General features: G+C 33.7%; 1 protein-coding gene across 1 annotated transcript in view; it reads left to right on the top strand.

Moving 5' to 3' along the window:
* The first annotated feature begins 6,010 nt into the window (after positions 1-6,010).
* Positions 6,011-23,162, top strand: part of LOC129218625 (plexin-A2-like) — a 536,492-nt gene continuing 519,340 nt past the window's right edge. Inside the window, exon 1 of the mRNA XM_054852946.1 lies at positions 6,011-6,144. The gene's annotated coding sequence lies outside the window, so the exon portion shown is untranslated. The remainder of the gene's footprint in view (positions 6,145-23,162) is intronic.

Raw genomic sequence — 23,162 nt, 5'->3', positions numbered from 1 at the left:
ATTCTTTCATATCTAAGAGCAATGAAACAAGCAATTTTAGAATCATTCGTGGATTTTTTTTTTCTGAATTTCTAATGACAAATAGCATGGTTAACAGCATAACATATGCACAGTTATAAATTTTTGAAAATTTATGAAATAATATAGTAGTTTCATTCATAATCACAAAATCGTCGGGGGAGGGAAGGGGAGTACTTTCTCAGAAGTGGGATTGTTTGTTAAACAATGTTAAACTTCAGTTTTTCTCTCAATATTTTCAAGACAAAATTATCAACATATTGTATTTTTAATGCAGAACTTAAAAACATATCTTGTATCAAACTTGATAGCTTTTATTTTCGGATAAAATTTGACAGAACTTACCTACACTTTGCGTTCCGAAATTCGTTCACGTCAAGTCAATTTCTTTGACGAACAAAGTGTACCGAAAAGTACCAACAGAGAAATTGATGAATTTAAATATGACACCAAAGTCCCCCTGCTGGAACCATTCGGGTTTATTCCTCTGTTCTTGCCCTTTTCCAGTTTATCACAAATATAGATACTTAATCAAAATAGGTTACTGATTTAGAGTGTGCGCAAAATGCATTATATATTTTATTTATTAAAACATTGAACTCTATTACATGATTATTCCATTTCATATATACGAGAGTTCCCCCCCCCCACACCATAAGAGTGATGGTGCACCCATAAAATGATATAAAGCGCCCCCACCTTAAAAAAAGCAACCTCTTGAAAATGTCAATGGCACAGTCTGCGTGGTGAACGCCCCTCGTCTTCTCACCATATGTGCATTGCATATTAATAACATAGTATTTAAAAACTGATCACTTTTAAAACGATGACATGAAATAATATTACTTTTTATTTCAGCATGTAAATGCAGCTGTTCCATTTTTGCCACTGACTCATTCCTCCTGACTGTCCTACATTAAACTAGTATATCCACGAAGGAAATGTTATTTTCGGAACTAATGTCAAGGAATTTTTTAATTGTTAACCACATTTAACAAAATGAATAAGCAGATGAATTAATTTCATAACTATGTTCTTACTAATAGATAACATGGTCATTTTCTAATGGTATAAATATTTTTAAATGAATGAATAAATTATAATAAAAAAAGATAAATTATACCGGCACATTTTTTGTGAAGCATATTATTACAATACTAGAAAATATTTGCATTACCATATTTCTAATGAATTAAACAATTGATTTTTTTTTCTTTTTGAACCAAAATGTATGTACATCCAAGTATTTCGAAATAACTTTTCTGTGATTGCTTCTCAAATATAAATCTTACTTCTTTTGCGTAATTAATCAGTTTCAGTTGGTTACAACAAATAGTACACCGCGCACATAGGTATGTAGGATAACTTTAAATTAATTCGATAAACCCAAAAACAGTTACAATTGGAGCCTCATCAAATGCAAATCAACAAAAATATAAATGTATATAACAACATGTTTTAAAATATTCATTAATACTTACAAGTGAACATGAGCGGAAGAAAATCTAAGTACCTCCATTACAACTGAATAAGTAATCCAAAGGGTTTCGTTTCATTAAGTATAAACACGGGTGTTGAAACTATTCACGCTTGAACACACAATATATATCTAATTATGGTCGCATTGGAAATTGTAAAGAAGCAAATGGTTATTAACTAACTTAATAGCTGCGTACATCGTCTAAAAAATCAAGGGCAGTCCAAAATGCAAGGCGTAAAATTAGTTTCGACACATTTTACTTCTCTCTAGACATGAAATAACAAGCATTCCAATGCTACACAGTTGCTGACTGCAGCAACCATAGATAAGAAAAAAAGAAGTTCTCGTTATTTCCGACTCATTGGCGCCTGTGTTGGAAGGATGAAATAGGTTTCGAAGCGTTGCGTCATCACTTCCGCTTCTAGATATCTTGAAATAACAAAAAGCTTTCTGAATATTGAGGAGTTCGCTATTGGATGAAGGATTCCTACTATTTCGGAAACGTTTCCGATATACCTAGAAACGTTTCCGAAATTTGTTACAGTGTGTGCTACACCAGCCCAGTTTTTCAGAAATGGGGCCGCCAATTTCATTTTAGTAATGCAATAAAAAACAAGGGCAAGTATTTAAAGTTAAAATACTTTTGTCCATTTTTTAAATTCATCTATGAATTGCAATTCTCATTTACTTTACTTATGAATGGCAATTCACAATTGTTATGAATTGTAGTTCATAACAACTGCGATAAAAGTGAAGAAAAGTATTTTTTCAACAAAGCTGTAACAGAAAATGCAATCTTAAAACACAATTTGGAGCATCCAAAATTCTGTATTATAAAGATTATTAAAGTAAAGACCTCCTAAACGTGCGTTTCTAACATTGTTTTTGCGAAAAATAAAATATTCAGTTTCTCTCACTCAATATCCCTCGAAGGGTTTAAACCCACGGTTAAAGACCCTTGAATTTAAAAAATGATTATGTAAAAAACTATGACTCTCAAGGGCCGCCGATACACCGACATTTTCGACCATTTACCTCTCTTATTTTTTTAAAATGAAAAATATCATCCTGAAAATCAGAGTTATGTATATAGAAAAATACACAGGCCCCAGAAATATGGTTTAACTAGAAGAAAAATTAAAATGTAGCGAGAGAGATAAAATATTGAAATTAATAGTCACACCAGTAGTTCTAAGTGTTTGGACGTAAAAATCGTGTATGAATTAAAAATTGAAACAAAAATTTATCAAGAGGTGAAGAAGGAATGATATTTAAAATAAAATAGAGTGAAAAAAAAGACCAAAGATCGTTAAGGTTATTTAAGGTCACCAAAGCACCAGATCAGTTCGAGAAAAGTTTTTTTTTTACCTGGGGCCGCAGATAGCTTGCATTTCAAGCAAATAAAACTACTAGGCTGGAAATGGAAAATTTTATTGTGGAAAATCTAAATGTAAATGATTTTGAAAGAGAACACTGTTGGAGGGTGTTTCATATTTTTTATCAATAAAATAAATAAAAGAAGATTGGGACGTAGCCGAAAGGGGGGAAGAGAGGGATCAAAAAGCAGTGTCGAAAAAATTTCGGTGGTCCCTTAAGTATCTCCTTCCCATTATCGTCTAAAATTACTTTTTTTGGGCTTTCAATCTCAAAAAAAAAAAAGAGAGGAAAACCCCCAAATCCCCACTTTGCCCATAACATCAGAAGATTTTTTGACATGTTCCCAAAAATGAAAGTAAAACCTCAAATTTAAATCTAAACACCACACACCAAGCAATTTTTGTAACTGGCCATAGTCCTTTCCCTATCGATCTACTTCGTTTCTCACTTTCAGATTCTGTATCATGTAAAAGTCCATGTCATGGTGTCATGGACTAACAGGTACACCAGACCTTTATATCTTCGATTGTCCATAACCTCATCTTTCCGCATTAAATATTACCCCTCTAATTTCTCTTTCCGAAGTTATGGTTGTTTACCGGGTGAAAGCATTCGATCCTCTCCTCTTAGTAACACTATGAAAGATCGATTATAACTCCGTTTTTGAATCTACAGCATCGAAAAATTTCAAAGACCCCCCCCCCCCCCCCCTTCGTCATCATCAGTAAAGCACGTCAGAAATCTCGTTTTTAATGCTTCAATTTCGAAAAAATTCCAAGGAGAGCCTCGCCATAGCTCCTCCTCCTAAAATTATCAAAGATCGGTAAAAGTTTCGTTTTTGGAACTTAACTTTTGAATAACTGTCGATGTCCTAGTTTTTATCAAAAAAAAAAAAAAAAAAAAAAAAAACAGCTTACACAATTACCTTTTTAAGATTTCAATTTCGAAAAACAAAAAAATTCTTGGTGGATATTGCTCGAATCTCTCCTTTCCCACCCAAAATCGTTTAAAACTGCGTTTTCAGAGCTAATATTTTGAAATTTTCCCGGACCCCATCTTCCTAACATAATTGAAGGTAATATATAAATGCAAGTTCAGTTTCATTTCCAAAAAATTGCCGGAAGAGAAGAGGGCCTTCGAGCCTCCGCTCTCCCTAACATCACCAGAGATCATTTAAAATTGCGTTTTTAGGATTACAGTTTGAAAAATTTTCGGGGGAGAGACCCCAGGATCTCATATTTCTGGCTCAATGTTAAACTTACAATTAAGTTTCTAATGCTAATACTTAACAACTCCCATATGCAAGAAAAGCAATCTACTCCCTATCTCTCTCTGTATTGATACATGTGTTTGAAAAAATTAAGGGGTCGCACACACACCCCCCTCACATCCCTAATAACCTCCCTATTCTAACTGAAGTAATGTTAGAAGATATCATTACGAAAATAATCAATACAGTACCAGGCAACTTAAAAATACTTAAATAGATTATTACCATCACTTTTTTTTTCTCAAAGGTTTAGCTTATCTTGTATCAATTGTTCACCATTAAAACACAGAAAAGAATCCCATCTGTTAAATTTTGTTTAAAAGAAAGTATTTAATTTTTTTGAACAGTTTCCTCATATTTAATTGATGTTGTTTCCCAATCATTTTTGCAAAAAATAGTATCTATAGAAGCTATGGGGCCGCGACATCCCTTTATGCCAGGGCCAATTTCTTTAACCAATCCGCCACTGGGGGAGGGGCTCAAAAATTTTCCTCATGGTTTAGCAGAACATTTTACCCATAGAAACCGATTGCAGTACAGATTAGACATATTAAAATTAGATATTTTTAATAACTTACTCATTAATGGCTGGAAAAGAGATTTTTTAACCATTTTTGCAAAGAAAAAAGCACTAAAAGCAAGGAATTTCTCATTTCAAAGGGGGGGGGGGGCTTGAGCCCCCCCTTGCCCCCTATATGGGCGCTCTTGCGTGTTTAGGTTTTAATATTAATAAAGACCTTCTCGTTGCGTTCTTTCGACGTCAGGGGTGCGAATCCAATCCCCCCCCCAAAAAAAAAGCAAGTGCGCACTTGGGGGGAGGGGGATTGGATTGGTTCCCCAAATACCTCGAAAATTCCCCCTTCCCCAAGAGTGAGCCCCCCCCCCCCTACCCCACCTCCAAAAAAAAAAGAAAAACACCCTTCCGAATTTTCCAAAGAAATAATTATTGAGAGGTAATTTTTAGTATTCATTATCTCAATGTTTCACTTTATCATTTTTAACACTAATAATTCACCAACTGCAATAGTACCAGTAACAAAATCATTTCTTTGATAATTTACTTGATCTTGGGTTTTCTTACTCGATCTTGGGAATTTTATAAGCTCAATTTTGGGCTTTAAAAAGAATCCCAAGGGCAGCCTTGGTCATACGTGTCATTTTTAGTCATAAATAAGAGTCTATGGTGAAATTTTCGAAATATAAACGCTGAAACGCAGCTTTCTGCTACCTTTGGAGTAGGGGGGGGGGACCTTCTCTGGAGCCGCGTCAATAACGTGGATGTTTGCATTTGAAATCGATGATACAAAACAAAACTAAAGTTTTTCGACCCGTAAAGAAAATAAAGAGAATTAATCGTCATCAGTCGGAGTAAAGTGGCTTTGTTTATTGGCGCATATTTCTTTGAATGAAACTCTCGAAAACCCGGAAAAAATTGAACCCGCTATTATCCGAGCCCAGAGGTTCATCGGTATTTTCATATCCTTCTCCTCGTCTCTCAACCAATCGAAAAATCTCTTTCCTCTTCTATGCGCCTGCGTCAGAGTTTGATGTAAGTCGAATACCTATTGACTAGCGGGAATATAAATATCTCTTCGAGCTCCCACGAGATGGCGCTGTATGACGGGCCAATCCCTCCCCCCTAGGACTTTCATTGGATGGCGCGGGTCAGTCAGTGATTGCCAAGCGACCGAGCGTTCTGTTCGTGGAAAGCGACGCTCGCCGGAACTTTATTCTTGCCAATACTACATTCATTACCAAAGGTCACAGTGAGTCATAAACGTAGCATCTTTCTCGGAGTGTTTCCCGATGTTTTTTGTTGCTCGCGTTCGGAAAATACTGTGAACGGCATGGTGCGGTTAGCTGCTGTTGGATAGAGTGGAGATTTATTTTCACTTGACTTCGGAACTCGTCGGAACTTACGGTGTGGAAAACTTCGTTGATGACTAAATTTCAAAAAATTGGATATAGTGTTTCGATCTTTCAGCAAATATCCAGTCGGGTAAGTGAATCTTTCCATTTTAAACTTAGGACTTTGTTCTAATGAGTGCGATGATTTTGACCTCTGTAAATATTTGATCTTGGTTTATGCTACTGCTTGATCTAATTCATATTCAGTAGAATGTCCTAAAATTTCGTTCCTGTGTCATAATATTTGACCTTGCATCGTTTTTTACCAAGTAAATTTCTTTCGTCCCGGTTCTTGTTTTTGTTATTGATCTTATGTGCATAGCATATTAAGAGGGACAAATGCATGCATGAATTAAATCAAATTTTATCGAGGTACGAAATTGGGTTTTTTGCCCTTCCATTCCTGCAGTAAGAATTTTATTTTAGTTGGATCTCTGCTCCTGAACTTTTTAATTGTATTCAAATTTACTTATTAGAGAACATTCAGACTTTTTATGTATTGAATATAACTGCTGTAGAGTGTGAGGCTCTTGTTTTTGTGTGAAATAAAGCCCTGTTTGCAGTCATGCATTAGGCATTCAATTTGTTCTTGGTTTCTATCTGATTTATTTATCGATAATGTGTAGTGTGGTTAGGAATAGTATTTGCATATGTTGATTCATAGTACAGAAGAGTTGTATTTGCTGAGGGGGAGTGTAAGGAGTTAACCTCAGCCCCCCCCCTCCGCAAAAGGAATTTCTAGTTGCACAACTGAATAAGCAAATGGCAGATGATGCTCTTTTTCTCTAAACTGAATGAAAGAATGTAATTACTCAATTTTTTTTTATTCAGATTGCGGTGAACCCCATCATGTCATTTTCTGTAGGGGGTATTCAGTGCATATTATGTCGAAGAGCAACAAGTTACGCCCACATTAATGGGCATGCATTGATTTCTCAAAGCTGGACGAGGAGGGGTATTGCCCCTCCTGATCTCCATAAATGACGAATGAAATTAACATACGATGTTCTTCATCATACTCACCCAGACCCCCAGTAGCAGAAACTTTCTAACCAGTCTGCGACACTATTTTAGGCAGTTGAAAATAATCTGCAGCATTATTAGTTTTACATTAATTTTTCATAAAATATACTAGTCCTTTGTAAAGGTCAAGACTCGGAAATTTTCCAATAGGTCTGTCCCGAAAAACTTTGTGGCCGCCACTATCGCCGAGTTTTGAAGTATAAAAGAGGGGGGGGGGGGGGCAGTTTTCACTGTTTTCGTAAAATTACGTAGAACTCTGCGCACTATGAAAAATAATAGTTTAATATATTTATTTAAATATCAGGGGTCTGTCCAGGATTTTTCACAGGGTCCGTCTTTTGTGAAAAATCAAATAATTTTGTGAAAAATGAATTAATTTTGTGAAAAATCAAAAAATTTCGCAAAAAAAAAAAAAAAAAATTTTTTTGTCAAAAGAAAATTTTAGAATTTAGAGATGGCACAAACGGTATCAATTAAACTTAAAGTTGAGTGTTTTCCTCTTCTACGTCGAGAAAATCATTCCGGATTTTTTTTTCTGATATTTGGCGGGGGGGGGGGGGCATCGCTGTTTCAAGTATCAATATTTATCTGCCATTCTACATTATGTTAAATTATACTAGATATATTTCTGTACAGTACTTAAAATAATTGTAACAAAAACATGAATAAATAAAATAAAATTCAGAATAGGGTTCAGCATTCAACTTTTTGACCCAAGACACTCTTAAAAAGCACAGAATTTCGTTTAAAACTTATAAATTCCGTGATTTTAACAAAAATTAAAAGATATTTCAATTGTTTACCTCTTAACAAAGCGTAATAATCATCAAAATTTTGTAAAATCGGATTCCCATAGCGGATGCAAAGAGATCGCAATTCTCAAAGTGAAGGCATCAAAAGTATAAAAACGGCTTGTAAAAGAAATGTTTTTGATAAAATTATTTTAAAATTGCATTTTAGAGTCCTATGATAAACATATCATTAATATCTGTGGACACAGTTGACCCAAAAAATAAAATAAAATAAACCATTTATTCAGCATTTTAATTTTTGACTCATAACAGAAAATGGAATTTTGCTTTAAAAACTTGAAATGAGAGTTCTAACAGAAATAAAGAGACTTTTCATTTATTTGAATCCTAATAAAGCGAAGTAAGTTTGAAAAAAGAACAAAATATGATTCTCATATCGGATGTTAAAAGATTGCATTTTTCAAAATGTAGACATCTAAAGAAAAAAAAAAACGGAAATTAAAAGAGTTGATTTAAAGTTAATCATCCTTGTTAGCATCGAAAAATCAAAACCCATATAATTTTCTCCCAAAATAATAATTAAACATCGCACTGCACCGTAAAAACGCAAATATTGACAAGCTGGCAAAATGATGAGAATATTTTCTAATCAAGTCATTATTAAAGGTTCAACGCCAGACGCTAAGTGGTGATAATTTTGAAGTTGGTAACCCTATCTGAATCGATCATATTTTTTCCTCATCCTTACTATTCCTTTGCAGTTCTTAATTCATTTCGCAGATATGTATTATTATTGTTTATTAAATCTTGAGCGGAGAAAAGTGCTTACCAATGCCTTTTCAGAAAAGTTTACAACACCGCCGCTAATTAGCTGTGATAAAACAAACAACCATTATATTTATTTGGCAGTAGCAATTATTTATCGCTTGCAGGAGCATCGCAAGAGTGCCGATTTTTTTTTTTTTTTTTTTTTTTTCAAAATTAGCCGATTTTGTATAAACTGTGTGTGTGTGACTTAAAAAAAGGTTCCAAAAATTATCGGTTTATACACAGAAATATGCGTTATTTTGCTTTCAGATTTGCTCTTTCAATAAACAATTTGTGACAGATCCGATCTTGTTTATCAGAATTTTGTGAAGGGTCTGTTTTGTCTGATCGGGATTTTGTGAAAGGTCCGTTTTGTTTGATCGGGATTTTGTGAAAGGTCCGTTTTGTTTGATCGGGATTTTGTGAAAGGTCCGTTTTGTTTGATCGGGATTTTGTGAAAGGTCCGTTTTGTTTGATCGGGATTTTGTGAAAGGTCCGTTTTGTTTGATCGGGATTTTGTGAAATGTCCGTTTTGTTTGATCGGGATTTTGTGAAAGGTCCGTTTTGGTTGATCGGATTTTTGTAAAGGGTCCGTTAACGGACCCAAATATCCTCTGGCCAGACCCCTGAATATGAAACATTTATTTTAAAATAGGTTTTTGATTTTTTTTCTTTTGAAAATGAATAAATAAATAGTAAACGGAGAAGTTGGCAGGAAACTGCATTTTAGATGGATGTTTCAGTTTATAGCAAAGCCTTCAAAGCAATGAGGATCAAATACAATTGTGCAGATAATAATTTACATTTTTCATGAAAATAATTTAAAAAAAAAAACATAGTTTATTGTGCATTTTATGTTATCTTTAATAGTTTGTATTGAGGTAAATATCCAATTCTGTTTTTAGAAACCTAGGCAAGTAACAGTATCGTCTATTTCCATCTTGAGAATGACCAAACATGGCGTCTGCGCGTTAAATTCATGATTATAAATAGTTTTTTGACTTTGTTACATTAAAGTGGTAATAAATTCAAAATCCTTAGAAAACTACAATTTAGATGAAATAGTCAGTTTTCAGCACATTAGCCTCTAAAGCAAATGAAAATAAGATAATATTCTAAAGATAAGCACTTAAGAGTCTTGCGTACCAACATCTCGGGAATGACCAAACATGGCGGCTACGTCAAAAATTAAGACATAAATTTCTGAATTTATTGCAAAAAAAATTTAAACTCCTCATGAGACTACACTTTAGTTGAAAAGTTTTCAGCGCTTTTGAGTCCAAAGCAATGAGGATAAAGTGAAATTTAAAAAATTTTCCATTTCTCAAGAAAATTAGTTTAAAAAAAAACGATTTGATGCACATTGAGTTATTTTTATTTAGTTTGTAGTTAAATAAAACATCCAATGGGGTCGTTTCCAAAATTATAAAAGTATTTTTTTCTGAAAGAGCATGCTTAAAAACATAGGATCTGACCATTTTTTAAATAATTTATTTAAGTTTAATACTTTAAAAAAATTACTTAAATCGGTGCACTTCCATTGTTTACACTTCTCTCGTGTGACATCACAAATGATGAAACGTCATTCAATGTTGCCATTCACAGAACAAAATATTTAATTCACATCTTGACTCACGTGTATTGGCAACGATATGGTTGATAGCAAGCGTAGAGCGCAATTTTAATTCGCTGCTTGATTTTCATAACGTGGAAACGTAGTAAAAAGATGCGCAAAATTGCATCCTTTGTGACGTTATAAAGACCACGCCTTGTTTGAAAAATCGGACATTTTAAAACATTAATTTAAAAAAAAAACTGTTGGGAAAATGAAAGTATTTTCTGGGTCCATGTAATTATTTTTTCTCATTCTATCCATTTCAATGACTAAAAGTAGTAGTTTTGACTGAAGGAAACCAACGCATTCTGCTTTGTTTTATTTTGTGAATGAACAAATATGGCGGTTATGTTTCTTGCTAAAATGCTGAAGCATCCATCGCCTTTCCGGTCAAAAAACGATCTCCAAATGATCTTTGCCAAGTTGCATTTTCTTTTTTTTTTCTTTTATTTTTTCCTCCTTTCTTTTTGTTCTTTGGTAAAATTATCTGCAGGCCGCTGAAAAATCTGCGACTCGCGTCTCGCAGTTTCTGCTACCGGGCCCAGACCCAATGTTTGACACAGGTTCGTTATTTCGACGTTCTCCAAGTAGTGTCAAAGGGTGGAAAAATAATCAAAACCACGCCCACTTGATGTAAATACCTAAACTTCTCAAAGTCAAGGGGGTCAACTGGCCCTCATAAATGATGGGCCTAGTCTTGTGACTAACCCTTTATTTTACTACATGGAATACGCTTCCCTCAACCACTTCCGCAAGTATAAACGCTGAAATGTCTTCGGCTTTCTTATTGATTTTTCTTTCTTGTGCTCCCTTGCCATCTGCCGGATTTACATCACTTTGATTTATACCCATTGTCAGTTTCCTTGGTAATACCCTTTCTGCTGCTTATTTGGGGAATGAGCAAAAATGATGTAGATTATTATACACACTGCACCATTCTCTGATTCGTATTAGAGAATGTGTAGCAATAACTGACACACGCCTAATCGGAAGTCGTTTCGGATTTATATTATATTGCACGACATCAAGCTGTGGTGCACCTAAATAAGGAAGAGTGCATTTGTTATGTGTTTGCCCTTCCTTACTAACGGATGGATGAATGAATGATTTACGAGTTGCATCCCACGCATTGACGCTCTTAATATGTTATTTTGAGGAAAAGTTCAATTTCAAGTGGCGTCGGGATATGAAAAGATCAGTTGAGCCGGGAAATTTTAAGATTTAGCCCAAATATAAATCGCTTGTGAAATTTTAAGCTATTGCTTTCCTAAACGCTTCTTAATTTTTTTTTTTTTTTTTTTGAATTTCAGTTATAAATTCGAATATGCTGCTGTTTTGGTTCTGGAGGTGTTCAATGTTTAAGTATCGACACAATCGGAGTGAGACGAGCGGGAGGGGGAGGGAAGTGTAATATTCCGGCTCTATTCTGCCATGGGCAGGTAAGTGGCAGTATCTGCAGAAATAACAGGCTGGCGACAGATCAGGGAGATCAGGGAAAAGTCAGGGAACTTTATTAATCAGGGAAAAGTCAGGGAAATATCAGGGAATTTTGAAAAAATAACAAAAAATCAGGGAAAATTTATTTTATGAAGAAAAAAAATTTTTTTTTTTTTTTTTTGCTTTACAAAATTAAGTACTCTAATTCCCTACGCATTTTCTGCCAATGATCTGTTTAAAAAAAAAAAAGTAAAATTAATGAGGTGTGATTATACACTGCCGCATATTTGTGCATCTTTTTTCCTCAACGTCAAAGTATTGAATCTTACTTATTAACCAAAGGATGAACTTCCTAAGATTGCATCTGTGTCTGTTAGGTTGTTTATTTTACCTAGCTTGAAATTTCCTTTTACGCTTTCAATGCTACGTAAAATAAACAACCATACAGGCAAAGAGGAAGCCTTCATTAATGCCTTAGCTTCTTTGCCTTTATTCCGTTGTCTTGAAGTGATTAGCGTACTGTAATCACGATCTCAAGAAGAAATCTTTGGTTTTTGAATTAATACTATAAAAGCTTAAAAGTTATCACTTCTTTGCATTTTCAATTTAATTGCTAAAACTGAACTTTCAATAAAAAAAACTTTGTTTTTTGCCGTTATACTATTTGTTGCCACCGCAGATTATAAAGGTTTTCTTTTCTTCAGACTTAAGTGATTCTTTAATTTTATAACCAAGTTGTATTCTTTTATATGTTTTGAAATTAACTAATTGCTTTTTTTCTTCTTGCATTTCAAAGTTTTTTGTTACAAAAGCAATCTAAGATTTTTTTTTTTCATTACATACTGAAATGATTTTAAATAGAGTTAACTTGTGTACTTAAGTAATTTTTTTTTTTTATTGTTAAAATGCTGTATTCATTCATTAAAACCTATGTTCTTGATTAGAGAAAAGCTCCCTATGAATGGATGTCAAATGGTTTCATCTGTTTTGCATAAATATTCTATTCTTTCACTATTGCTTGTTATTCTTGCAACAATTATTATACTGTTTGAAAACTTAGTTCAAAATGACTTTAATTACTTTTTAGTTCTATCTTAAATACACATATGTTTTTAAGAGTAATTTTAATAGTTTCTTAAAATTCTCATGCTAAGTGGTTTCTGGAAGTGAAGTATTTTTTTTTTTTTAATTTTCTATAATCTTTCCATTGTAGAAAAATTTAATGTACTGTTTTGTAGGTTCCCCCGCCCCAAAGATTGACTTGATATATTTTTTAACCATTTTATTAAAAAAAAAGTAACATCTTTTGAAAATATATCTTTAGTTCAACAACTTTACACAGCTTAAAACGTTAAAAATACTGCATTTTATACAGATATACAATGGATTTCAAGTAGAGCAAAGAAAGAAAACCATTATCATTGGTATCGTAAATCAGGGAAATTTGGTGAACTTAATCAGGGAAAAGTCAGGGAACTTTTTTTCACAGTTCCTGTCGCCACCCTGAATAAGTTTTAGAGATACAAGGGTCTGGCCAGAGGAAATGTAGGTCCTTTTAAGGATCCTTCACAAAATTTTAATTAGTTTAAAAGGACCCTTTACAAAATCTCGATTGACCAAATGGAACATTTCATGGACTCATTTTTTAATAAATGAGTAAGCAAATCAGAAGTCTAATCTATATTGATGGATAACTTTTTGTTTACATTTTGAAATTTCAATAAAATATGTGAGACTTTTCACAATATTCACAAAAATAGGACCCTGTGAAAAATCCTGAGATATTTGGGAAACGGGTTTTGGATTCCATACTAACAAGAGTGGAACTAATGTTGGAATTAGACGTTTTTATCAGCGGAGTCAAATAATCAAGCTTGTTCAGTAAAGCTAACGTAAAAGTAGAGGTCAAAACTGCAAAAAAAAAAAAAAAAAAAAAAGAAAACGAAAAATGATGATTTGCTGTTTTTGCACTCTGGGAGAAATGGAGGGGGGGATAATCAAGTGACCAGGGATGTCAATTCCATTATCATTGGTAACGGAAAACCATTATCATTGGTAACGTAAATCAGGGAAATTTGGTGAACTTAATCAGGGAAAAGTCAGGGAACTTTTTTTTCACAGTTCCTGTCGCCACCCTGAATAAGTTTTAGAGATACAAGGGTCTGGCCAGAGGAAATGTAGGTCCTTTTAAGGATCCTTCACAAAATTTCAATTAGTTTAAAAGGACCCTTTACAAAATCTCGATTGACCAAATGGAACATTTCATGGACTCATTTTTTAATAAATGAGTAAGCAAATCAGAAATCTAATCTATATTGATGGATAACTTTTTGTTTACATTTTGAAATTTCACTAAAAGATGTGAGACTTTTCACAATATTCACAAAAATAGGACCCTGTGAAAAATCCTGAGATATTTGGGAAACGGGTTTTGGATTCCATACTAACAAGAGTGGAACTAATGTTGGAATTAGACGTTTTTATCAGCGAAGCCAAATAATCAAGCTTGTTCAGTAAAGCTAACGTAAAAGTAGAGGTCAAAACTGCAAAAAAAAAAAAAAAAAAAAGAAAACGAAAAATGATGATTTGCTGTTTTTGCAGTCTGGGAGAAAGGGAGGGGGGGGGGGGATAATCAAGTGACCAGGGATGTCAATTTGATTTTTCGTAAAACTTTTGACTGGGCTCGTCCAACCCAAGTTCATGAAACTAGCAATTCTTGAAATTTATTCATCTTTTTCCAATTGCTACTTTGCTACTGTTGTAGTTACTCAGTTATGAAAATTTAAAAAAAATGGGATCTAAACGGGAAGGGGAAAAAATATTATAATATTTATTGATCTCTGAGTAATTGTATCTGTTCAAATTAAAAAAAAAAAATGTAAAAATTGTCCTTTGCTTAAAAGGCAAATATGCCTTGGTACCTTTATACATATATTACAAGACAAATAGGCAGGAAAAAAAATCCCAACAAGATCTTTTTACATATACGTAGTCACATATATGTGCATGAAAAAAGCCTCCATTAGAGATTTCTTGTTCAAAAAAGTTCATGTTTTAGTCAGTGAAAATACTATGTTTTATCGTTGAAGTATTTAATAAATGCATCTTTTTCATGAATAAAGCCCAAAATCCAATTCCAAAATAAATCTCAAGAACCAAAATGGATTTTACCTGAAAATAAACGCCTCTTGGCGATTAAATATCTTCTTTTGGCGACTGAATGAAATACTCAAACGGACTTTTTAAAAAGACCCAACTGGACACGGATAATTATTACTTTTATTACTGTTTTTTGAAGAAACTCAATTCTATTTCTATCGGCTTCTTGACTCTTCTACTCATTCCTGATGCTCAAAACCTATGACGGAAAGTTAAAATAGAAAGTTTTGGATCTTGGGGATTCGGAGTACAAAATTTGCGTGCAATATCTGCAGCCACAAAGCGGAGATTCACAAGTGAAAGGGTCGTGTGACGTTCCGGTTGTCAGGACTTTCGACTCTCCTCGATCATTCCACATCTTCCAAGAACTCTTACTCCACATCTTTTATAGTTTATTCCAACCTTGAGCACGTCCATTCTCTATCAGTGTTCGCGCTCAACTATCCGTAACATGGGTCCCAGGGACCCATTAATGAAATAGATTTGGGTCCTTTGGTGGAAAAAATGAGTCCCTTAAATTTTAAACAGAAAATCTTAGTGTGTAAATGAATAATATAAAAATATTTAACTGGGGGGGGGGGGAAGGCATGAAATAAAATAAATTGGTTATTTTTGCCCTAATTTTTTTGTGATTTTATCATTGTAAAATTATTTTCAAATAATACACTTGCAAGAATCAGTTATGTGAGAAACTATTTGGTCAGTTACAATGAGATTAACTCAAAATTTACTTTAAAAATGGGTTTTACCATAAAATATAAAACAAGTGCCTCTGATTGATCAAGCAAAAAGCACTCCCTTAACTTTTGTTTTCCTGGAAATTTTTCTTAGTGAAAAAACCAAAACAGACCCCCCCCCCCCCTTCCCAATTATCATTGGCAATTACATAATAATAATAAATCGCAAGCGAATGAACACAACGCAAAAATCGCGATCGCAAAAACGAAACATTTTCTCATATGAGTGTGAAAATTGCTCATTTGCAATCTTAAATCAGTATATTTGACTTTATTTTGACTTGTTCAAAATATCTGTTTTGATTTTTGTTCTATTTTTAAAATCGCGCCATTTTGAAAATGGCGCGCAAAAATGGCGCGATCGATTAATACCCGACTTTTTGCAAGTCCAAATAAAAATAACCCATCAGAAAGAGATGAATTACTAGAAAAAGAACAAAGTTAAAGTGCTTTTGTATAAAATTCAAGTATTCATAAGCAATTTAACAAGAAAAAATGTAAAGTTCCGAACTATTTGTGTTTTAGCGCGATCTGGAAAATGTTCGCCATTTTTTTTCTCCTGTCTTTTTATTGGGGATGCAAAATGATGATTTTCAAAAGTAATTCTGGTTACATGAATGCCAAATTGCAATATTCTTACATTGAAAAAGAAAAACTCATTGTTAATGAACTATGATAGAGCACGACGGGAACCTTATCAAGTAAAAAAATTGTTGAATTAAGTAGAGCGCTTTTCAAACAAAATCGTCCTGAAAGATATGCCCGCTGAAATAAAAGAGATGTAAATGAAATGAAATACCAAGTTTTTCAAAACTTTCTGACATTTATATTGTTAGTTAATTATTACTGTAGTTTCTTGTAAAAAGGTTTACGCTTCGGTACTTTCAAAAGTGTTGAATAGGCATATAGTTTTAGGCTACTAGAAAAGAAATGCATTCAAAGCTGTGGATAGAGATCGCATAAAAAAATCGTTCGTTTTATAAATTTCGTCAATCGAGTCCCAATCTGATTGAAATATCCATACACCGCACCAAAACAGGTTTGAGTGTACATTCTTAACTTTAAAATCTTTTTTGTTGACCTGCAATATAGATGGTGCCTGTGTTACTTGCTAATTCACAGATTTACAGACACAGATTTAGATACACAGATTACAGACCTCCCAAAAATGTTCTTATTGGCAAATTTTGTCTGAGGATTTTCCGGAAAAAGTTATCATAATTCGGCGAAATTTGGAGTTTGATTTTGAAAAATTTGGAGTTCCATTCGGCAAAATTTCGAGCTCCATTCGGCAAATTGAAAATTTTTATCCTCCCAAAAATTAAAGTTTGAGCCATTTGAATTAAATTTTTTTATTTTATTTTATGTTAAATCGGAATGATTACTAACATTTAAATAACAGAAAAAAATAGAAAGAGATTTCGGAGCATTCTGCGTAGAAAATGGCATTAAAGGCGAAAATTCCAGTGCCTCATTTCATTGAATACTACGAAATCCTCCAGCCTCCATCTGAAAACTATTAGCTTAAGTGCTGTTCGTAAGCACCAAATTATATTTTCTTATTCGACAGCCCTAAATCTCTCCTCTGGAGTAAGTGAAATGTTTAAATATCTAACCTTGCTCCCATAAAGGGCCGAGCATTATGTTTAGACCGCTGTCAAAATGAAGCAATAATCATAGTTAAGGTAGTATCATCCACCGTGCGTTAGCTATGGCAACCGCGTTAATTGCCCCCACAAAAATGCTTATTAAACGATCGTGTGTTTTGCCTAACTTGGCAACTTTCCCGTCATACTGGAGGCGAGGGATAAGGCGCATATTTCAGGATTATTGCCAAACTGCACTATTTGGGAATATCTAATTTAAGCTCCATTAGGAAATAATCAGTACTTTTCAAATTCATGCGGTTGTCCTTTCCCCATAGAATACACAAATACTGCATATGTTGATATGAGTGTTAATAAAGTTTCCAATTCCCTGCATTAAAAATAAAAAAAAACCGTAAGTTTAGCAGTCTGTAGTATTTTAGTTACATTTTAACAACTCTTGTTTTGCAATAGTAGAACTGTATATTACGCTTGATTAAAAAACATTAAATAATGTAATACTGCCGTTGGCAGGTAAAGAGCAGTAACTGCGAAATTTCCCCTTTTTTTTCTTTGCATTTTTGTCATTTGTTGTACATTAGCTTTGTTGTACAAGCTTGCTCATTTGGTTTCCGTTGAAAAAAGAAAAAAAAAGTGCGAAAACTAATGACTAATTCTAACAATTCCCTATTGCTAGTATTGAATCCGAAACGCGTTTCTTCAAACACCTCAAAAACTCCTTTCTGAAGATACTGCCGTTTACCTGCCCACGGCACAATAAATCTTGTTGTTCAGATTATCACAGGCAGCACACTTCTTTTCTTAAAATTTGTAAAGAATTCTAGTCTGGCGTCTTTACAAATTCTCAATATATTGAGCGAAAAAGACATATAAATATGAAGTAATTGTTCAATGTTCACATCCAGGATCTTCTGGAATTAAATTTATGGGAGGGGAATTTTAAATTGTCAGAGTGAAACTACGAACTTTATACGGAATAAATACGAACATGCATGCACACATACCTGCGTCTGATAAGATCAGACCCTAGGCATCATGCAAAAAATAATTAATTAAAATAAAGAAATGGATGAATAAAATAATTATTAAAAAAAAGGAAAAAGTGCGAAGTTACATATTGCACTGTTGTCTCCAAACTTGACCGAATCCGAATTTGCCGCGTACAGAAATTATTTGAAGGTCACAATGATCCCCCAACGGGTACCCCTCTCTTCTTCGTGATAAGGATTAATGATAAATTTTAGCTTTCAAATAAAAGCGAAATAAATAATTTGTTGCATGTAAAAATCTTGAACGTCCACTCTTTTTTTTTTTTCATCAACCCTTAACCCATTTTAGGACTCATACATGCGTACATACGGCATGTAATTAGTTAATGTTACCATTTTATTTACCTTAGCCGTCTGAAAGTTTTAAACTGTTGTCTTGTCATAGTAAACTAATGCTTTTGTAACTGATTTTTTAGAATGTTTAATTTTATTAAAATTGCTGGTCTCTTGATTCTTCTCTGGTTACGAGATTTATGCAATGTTTAGAAACTACACAGCGTCGTTTAGCGATTGTTGAACGAAAAAGAACCACAGTCTTTTGTGCTAAAACTCGTCAATAGATCAGAAAGGCAGTAATCTTTCTGTCTAGTGGCGGAGGTTTCTGGTGACATACGAGCATATCTAGTTTTCTATTTGAAAGGAACTTCTTCGTGCGATATGTGAAACATCATAGTAAAAACTCCAAACGTATTCTTTTCACTGCGGAAGTCTCATTTAAACATTCTTTGCCCTTTGTTTAGTATTTATCAAAATCTTTTCAACCGAAACTTGTGTTTGGTGTCGCTTTTAGATACAGGGCGGTGCTTATTATTTAACAAAAGAAGTGTGGGAGCTCTCAAGTCTTCACAGCATATTCTCATTCGTAAACAGTCTGGATTCTGTCTGATGTCTACAGTTAACAAAAAATTTAAAAGTACTACAGGCCTTCCTGTGAGCTACCATACGATTAAACCCTTGCTTCTAGATGCGGGAATTATTCTTTGGAGAAATCTTGAGTCGGTTATTCTTGTTGTCGTCATCATGCTGCGCTCTTGATAAGAACAAACTACTTGAGAAATATAGTTTTAGAAGAAATTCTAGTTTCTAAGACCAGTTACTGCGCAAGTCTAACCGAATCAACAACCACTGAAGTAATCAGCGTTCAAGTCGGGGATCAGCTTAATCTGCCAATATACGTAAGTCTCACTAGCGCGACCAGAATTATCTTCTAGAGGGAGTTTTTCGATTAAAACAGCCCTCACATGTGCAGAAACTACTGTTTTAGGATGGGCAATAAGGTCGAAGGCAAAGTCTCTGGGTGGGTTGCTGCGCCTCTGTTCTGTGTTATGTTTACATTGAAATCTATCGGCACACTGCGGTAATGCAGCCAGAAGTTACCATCTGGGTGTGTTTTTAAGTAACAGCCCTTTTTTATAGAAAAAAAAACCGTATTAGGATTGGCAGTATGTGTTAAAAGCAAGGCTGGGAGAGGTTTTTGACCCCAAAACCTCTCCCTGACAGCACGACTGACCGAGGCCTTCGAGATATACAGGCCATCCAACTAGCAAATGACGTCATCGTTCGTCGATCTATGATGATATTGGGAAGTGCGCGTTTCGATTAGTATTTTGGTTTAATTGAATTATTTGCCTTATTTATTTTTGTCTTCTATTATTTTATTAGTATTAAAAGTTCCACTTTATCATTTGAAAACATAAAAAGGAACCGATGATCATACTTTAAAAAATAAACAGCTTTTTTCATAGTATTTTCCATGAAAATACTTAGGTCTTAAAAAGTATTCAAATAAGTAAACACGTTTTTATTTTACAATTATGTTAAAACGAAGTGATAAATGAACAAAGTTCTATTTTTCATTTGAAAACAATTTTATAACTAATCACATTCTAAACTACTCGTATATTGTATTGAAACATTAAGTCTTAAAAAGTATTCAAATAAATAAATGAGCTTTCATTATAAAATTACATCAAAACAAAAAATAATTTTAACATTGTATTTGAATAAGCTTCAAATGACATTTTAAAAAATAAATAAACAATTTTATGTAAATAAACGGGAAACAGGACTGAAATATTTTTCAAAGACATAACATCAAATTAAGTAATACCAAATTATTAATGTTAACTTAGCTGAGCAAATTAATGATTTAAAAAAGATATGAATACTTGAGTGCCATCCCCCAAAATAAACGGTGCCTTACCCCTTTCAATTGTGAAAACTTCAAGAAAAATACCACAAAAACCATCTCCCCCTCCCCCTCAATTTTCAATGGCACAGCTATTTATAGCTATAACCGTTGAAAAGCTATCATTATTATGAGACCATGATCCCCCCTCCCCTCTCGGTGGGCACTCTTGAAAAAAAAAAACAAAAAAAAAAAAAAAAACACACAGAAATTCAACTTGAGAAACAATAGTTATAGTATGAATTATACAACAGCATGAATACTGTATGTTGTACGTAAGAAATGTATTTATAATATCTAAGCAGCCTTTTTTTTTTTTTTTTGGAATTTTGCTACTTTTCTCTTTTTTCTGCTGCTAATGGTCATTTGGGGTTGGGGGAGGGGGGTTTAATAATTCATCATTTTAGACTTTTGTAAAATTATTTTAAAAAGCATTAATTGATGACAAAGTAACCCTTTTCGAAAAACTTCCTATAGAATGACATTTTAGGGATAACAAGAAGTATGATATCACGCGTTGTTTATAACAATATACTCATGTAAAGCAGCGTTACGTGTGACAAGGGAGGGGGCGACAAATTTGTTCAAAGTTTTGTAGCATCGTTTATGGATAGCTCGTTAATCCAATTCATGTTACAGTTTCAAGGTTCCTGCTAGCTGATTAACAGAAAATCAAAGGAATTCAAAATATATATAGTTCAAGATATTTTGCCCTTTTTAAGCATAACAAACAAGCATAAAGCATTTGGCAAAAACACGTTGTGTATCCACTGCTTAAAAATAATCTTTCGCAATCACAGAAATTATGACTGCAGTCAACCCAACAGCAATTTATGCATAAATAGCACAAAACTTAAAGACGACAGTGAAAAAAATAAATTCATACATATATATTTTCATTTACACACAGAACCAGCTTGTTTGAATAACATTGCAGTAGCGTAGTCGGGGGGAAATGTCTGGAAATCGAACCCACGACCTCCGGCATTCAAAGCTAAGCTTCTACCTTAGAATTACGGAAGCCCACCAAGGAACGTTTTTTGATCAAAATAACACATGGTAGCTTATGAAACAATTTAATCGAGACCGAAAGTATTATATTAGTTTAGTTAAAAACCTGTTTCAATAAACTTGTTTAGATATCAACTGAATATCAACACTAAGTTACGTTACTTCTGGTAGCAAAAGTATATTTGCAGAAAATTTTGACACAGTGTATATTGTCAGCTTGTTAAATCCATTTCGAATAAATGCATTGTAGAAAATTAAAAAAATAAAGAAATAAAAAGTTGCAAGTTAACCGTTTCAAATATTAAAGCAGTATGCTGAAATAAAAAATTACAAAGATATTAGAAACGGATGAACAAATGTTTGTGTAAGTGAGGAAAAGGTAAGAAACCTTAACTGCATGAACTTCTCTGCGTAAAAAGTAAATTAGTTTATCTAAGAAAAGTACTTACTTCCGAACTTAAAAATTTATTCCATAAGGCACCCAATATTTTCTTCGCATGAAGGTTGTTCGGAATCGGAAATCGCTGACTCCTCACTTTCACTCAGACACTTAAGACTTGTATATATTTTTTTAATTGCCACTACATTCCGGTATGTGGATGTGGACAAATCCAATAATATGGTGTTAAAAAATGTGCATCCGAAGTAACATATATCCCATTTCATCTATTTCAGCTACAGCAAGCAAAACTACTGTTGACTGGTAAACTGCACTGCTTTCAAAATTTCGCGCCAAGTTCATAGATCGACGACTGGTGGCGTACCGAAGCGGGGGGGAAGGAAGTTGTCTGGCCTGTTATCACGTGGGTCTCGGACTGACACGTGGTGACTTTCGCGGAAGCACCATTTTGAAACATTACGTGGCTGTGACAAAAAATGTTTTTCCAGATATGTTGAATCGTTAATTCAATTCCGTAAAATTTATCTTTTTAGATTTGACTTGATATGCGATAATTAGAAAGGTAGACTTTTTCTTGCGCTGACTAAGTGATTTTTATAAAGTAACTAAAAAGCTATAAGTATTTTTGGAAACACAATGCCTCTGGGAGGACCTTTAGTAATACCAAAAAAGTATACATTTGTTATGTAACATTTTATTTTCGAATATACTTTGTATTTAAATAAAGTTGAGGACTGAAGCGCTTTCGGAATTTTGATTCCTCCAGAGAATGGAACACATTTTGCGTAAGTCATACTTTGTTGCTATCTGTCTTTCATCAGACCTTAATAACGTGTTAGATCTGAAGAGATTGCAGAACCAGGAGAAAATGCTCAATTACATATGGTATTATTGTGTTACATGTCATCATCACTCTTATTCTGCGGTTTACTGAGCGCGGAATAAGCTTATCGCGACATTAAAAGCTATCGTTGAAACTCTCGTTTATGAAATAATAGCTCTTGCATGCGATTGTTTGTCAGAAATCGGATATTCATGCTATTTTTTTTAAACAATTGTACTAATTTTTTTAGTTTTGGAAAGAGAGAAACTTGGAACATGGTTACGTTTTTTTAAAGATAAAATTAAAATATAAGTACTGCAATGTCTGTTAAAACCTGGACCTCGGCAATGATGTTGAATCCCCCCCCCCAACCTCAGTATATTAGCACGTGTTTCCAATCCTAATATGGTATTTTGTATGTAATATAAGTTCTGTTATGACTAAAGCCAACATTCGTGTTCCGTGTTTGAATTTTCGTGTTTGTCCGGCATCATTTTTAAC

This window comes from Uloborus diversus, chromosome 3 (genome assembly GCF_026930045.1).
Source record: "Uloborus diversus isolate 005 chromosome 3, Udiv.v.3.1, whole genome shotgun sequence".
Classification (NCBI taxonomy): Eukaryota; Metazoa; Arthropoda; class Arachnida; order Araneae; family Uloboridae; genus Uloborus; species Uloborus diversus.
This window is presented reverse-complemented; position numbering and strand designations above follow the sequence as displayed.